This window comes from Nannospalax galili, unplaced genomic scaffold (genome assembly GCF_000622305.1).
Source record: "Nannospalax galili isolate Female #2095 unplaced genomic scaffold, S.galili_v1.0 scaffold1244, whole genome shotgun sequence".
NCBI classification, from domain to species: domain Eukaryota; kingdom Metazoa; phylum Chordata; class Mammalia; order Rodentia; family Spalacidae; genus Nannospalax; species Nannospalax galili.
Genome location: NW_008350760.1, coordinates 18320 through 22678, shown reverse-complemented (window position 1 = coordinate 22678; position 4359 = coordinate 18320). Strand labels below are relative to the sequence as shown.

The window sequence follows — 4359 nt, the reverse complement described above, 5'->3', positions numbered from 1 at the left end:
CACAAAGGGAAAAAAATCAGCCATTAGCTGGCACTGGGAAAAAATGTGCCACGGGAGATAAGGGAAATTTAAACAATGAAACCAAGTGCTGTTAGCTATAAATCAAATTATCAGAGCCTTTTTCTAGTGAAACAGACTATGGCAAAACCACTTCCAGGTCTTTGTCCTTCTTTACTTAGGACCTCTCACCTGGGCCCCTCCTTCATCCACTCAAACCTACCTGGTTGGCTACAGTCTCCCCTCTCTTCACATTCCAGGGCTCTTTGCTGTCCAGGAGACCAGGACAGGCTTACACACAGCAAGACCTGTGTATGAGAAAGACACACATGCGCATACTGGATTCTTTAGAAAGTACAGGATTTCCAACACAGCACTGTGCTGCACGGATAATAATCAGAAAAAGAAAGGACTCTCCAAATAATTTCTCAATTTTTATTTTGACAGATTCACTAAAATGTACAGGAATTTTTTCAGTTTTCATATGGTGAGTTCTATCACAGATTCAAATGCAGCTATGGAAATGGAACTTTATGGCTACAGTGTCATGTACTAATCTGTGTCTGAAATTAACAACAAAAATAATGAAAATGGATAATTCCTCTAACAAGTGAGAACAGAAAGAAATGATAAAACATAAACGTTCTTCACAATGCCCTAACATTCCCGTGAACTGATTTTTAAAGAATCGAAGGCTTAGTCAGCAAAACTAACATACGTCAAAGTACACTGCTATTTGTCAAAGGATGGCAGAAGAGTAAAGAATTCTCCAAGAAAAATCTCCTCACCTACAGACACCAGATTGCTGTAGTTTTCCAACATCAACTCCCTGTACAAAGCCCTCTGAGCAGAGTCTAGGCATTTCCACTCCTCCTGGGAGAAATCTATGGACACATCCTTGAAAGTCAATGGATCCTAAAATGAAAAATGACAATTAGGCTATGTGCACTTAAACAGGGTACTAGACCCAAGAAAGAAAGAGATAATCACGAAACAACTCCTGAATTAGATGAGAAATCTGAATTATTTAAAAGGATATTTCTTAATGGTAACTATCTACAATCTACTCTCTGTGCAAAAAAGAACAGTATCAGACGCTCCAAATTTTTGTGAAAATTATGAAGGAAAATAGCACAGAAATTGAGCCCTGAACAAATTAATACTGTTTGCCCCCTACAGCTGTAGCATACAAAATCAGTTGCATGTATTTCGGGTGCCGGCCACACCCGGAGTGCAGGGACTGTGAAGCCCTTGGCCTGGGCGCACAGCGCCAAGGAGGGCGCGGCTACCCCTTCTGCGGGTCCCTAGGGCTGCGGGCAACGCGGCAGCCACTCCCTACAGCGTCTTCTGCAAGGGCCTGTCCCGCACCCTGCTCGACTTATTCTAATTGGCCTGGCAGCTGTAAACTTTCCATATGTCTACGTCGCGTGCCCGGTGCTCTTCTACATCCGCCTGCAGGTACACATTTAGAGCTGTGACTACGCTTCCCACCTCCAGGCCCTGCAAGATGGCCGATTCCCAAATCGCCACACGGCAGAGCCTCGCCCACCCGCGTTGTCTCGCGAGAGTCTGCCAGAGCTTCCGCGCGGTCAGGGCCTCTGGGTGGAGTGGAGGTGTAGAAAACCCATGCAGCCAGAAGTGAGCCAGGATGCTGTCTGAGGGGCAGAAGACCTTGTTTAAGAAGCAGGGAATCTCATTAAATTCCTGGCACGGATCTTAGGGTATGACAGAGGGCACCAGATGCAATAGTGAAAAGAAAGGCTGAAATTCAATTTTCAGAAAAGCAAATTTAAATTGGCAACAAACTCATGATCAAAATTAGACTTCTAGAACATTGAATTGGATTGTAAGCGAGACATGAATAAGAAGTCTATATTAAGAAGGTGATGGGAAAAGTATGCATTTCATCATCCCACAAGAGGACAATTGAAACTTTGAGTCAAAACAAAACCGCAGGAAATCATCCCCTAATGCCAAAAGACAAGCAATATTTGAGGGGAAGGGAGTTGGGATTGTGGAAAGAGGGACTCTTCGGTGTTCCTGTGACTAGAACATGGATTAAGACCTTGGCACCAAAGATGAGGAACTCCAGTTGAAGCACAAAGCTTGACTGTGAATAACTTTTAAACACTAGTAATGCAAACACTGTGTATGGCGTGCATCCTTCAAGGAAATACTTAATTTTGGTTACAGAGTAAACTGCGGATGCTTTAAGCTTTGATGTAAGAATACAATTTACAAGGGTGGGAAAGTAAATGAAAGGTTGTGGTACCCTTGTAAAGTGGGTTGTTGGAAAATGCACTCTGTTAAGAATGACAAAGGATATTTTATTTATGTGACAGCCATAAACGGGGAGTAACTACCACATGAAGTCAACAGAAACTGCTGAGGTGGAGAATTCAGGTGGGATGTCTAAGCAAGAGAAAGTATTGGGGGAGGGGTGGATGAGCAGGAGAGAGTATTCAGGGACTGGGGTGAATTAGTAATTGCAGAACTCTCTTTGAAATTAAATCATAAGTAATATAAACCCAATGAAAAATAAAGTTACCAAAACTACACTACCATATCTCAAGTGTGAATAGCCTTGTTCATGTTATGTAAATATTTAATAAGAAATGATATAGCATTGGGAGATGGGAAGAGGAGAAAGATGACTGTGTAATGATGAAGAGTCCACTAGGTCGATTAGGAATGGAAGTGTGGCTCGGTTCCTCAGTTGCTTAGCCATAAGGCCATAAGATTGATCCCAAGAACGACAGGAAAGAAAGATCTAATACAGAAAAAGCAGTATAAACTATGATGCAGGAGGGGGGAAGTAAAAACAAATGTGATTTAAAAGTAACTCTCTCTAAAGAAAGGACATCAGGGTGGGTAGAGAACACACAAGTGTGTTGTTTTACCTTACAAGTCCGACAGTGTTATTTGATTTATTTTTCATCATCCATGTGCTTTCCTTTAATTAAAATGTAATACATTTCATTTTTGAAAGCTCTCCAGGTAAAGTCTACTGTCTAAAACAAAACAAAACAAAAAAAAAGATCACTTGTATACATTTATCTGATATAAAGTCACATTGATTTATAAGCCTGATTCATAAATTCAAGTGCTTATAACCACGGACTGTAGTCCTAGATAAAGCACAGATGTCTACCTTAACAGGATTTGTGGCTGGCCCTGACTTAACCCTTTCCTAACAGACTTTGCAGTAAGGCCAGTAGGCCAATACAAAAGACACTTTCTCCAACAGCACTAAGTAAAACATGGTGGAAGATAAAGAACTCTGTGTGCTCTCCCTCCACAGCAAGAACACAGAATCCTTGTAAAGTACATCCTATATCTTGCATGTAATGTAGAAATCAAGAAATATCATTGCATAGCTATTCTAATACTCTAATAGTAATTTCTTCTTTTATCCTCACCAAACAGTAATGAAAACATGAAGACAAGATCCAACAATGACTGAACAATATTGATTCTGCATACACAAAGGCCTCCAAAATCAGGCAACGGCATGCGTGTAACATTTAATAGCAGAACTCTTTTCTGAGGCACAAAGAACCAGTAACGGAGGCAGTGCTGTGATTGAGTGCGAAGCAGAAATACCAATGGAGAGGAAGAGGCCTGCTTCAGAATCTCACACGGAAAACTCAGGATTTAGCAAACTAGAAAGGTTTCTTTCTCCAAAGAAAGGAAGAAAACTACAGTGATGAAAGGAGAGATTCTGCATTAAATGTCATGATTCGTGTGCTTCACTCTGTGAACTACCAGAAGAAAACTTACTCCTAATAAATTAAAAACGATGTCAAGTCTGGGATTTGGTGTAGAGCAGCTCAACCAAAGGAACCATCTACCAGGAGACAAAGAATACAGGTGTCAACAAACCCAGCAGCACATTCCATCAGGCCTGTGATGTCGGTGGGATGAAATGTTGAGCAAAGTAAAACAATACCAAAATAAAGTAAAAAATATTATCAGTTTTATGTAAAGTTCAAAGCACAACACAGTGACATACGAGGACCCAAGTCCATCCTCCTTAGGAACTGAAGACTGACATGTCTGAATTTTCACCTATCACATCAGAAACATTTATGAGATTGTTGGTCATGAATTCATTGGATCAGTGTGGAAAACATAAGCACTGCCAGACAAAGTGGAGATGTGGACATGCTATATAGGAGATACATATGAAAAGAGTTAATGTGGCCCAGGCATGGAGGTGTAGGCCTCTGCTCCCAGAACTCCAGAGGAAGAGGCATAAGGATTTCTGTGAGATCCAGGCTAGCCTGGTCTACATTGCTAGTTTCTGGATCAGAAAAGATTACAAATTCAAAATATCAAATATTTAGAGAAAGAAAATATACA

General features: G+C 40.9%; 1 long non-coding RNA gene across 1 annotated transcript; it reads right to left on the bottom strand.

The window, feature by feature from the left end:
- Nucleotides 1–224: 224 nt before the first annotated feature.
- On the bottom strand, nt 225–3005 carry LOC115072860. The gene is made up of 3 exons (XR_003851860.1): nt 2898–3005; nt 786–912; nt 225–305 (listed from the first exon to the last, which is right to left on the bottom strand). It is a non-coding gene; the product is annotated as an uncharacterized LOC115072860 (long non-coding RNA).
- Between the last annotated feature and the right edge of the window lie 1354 nt (nt 3006–4359).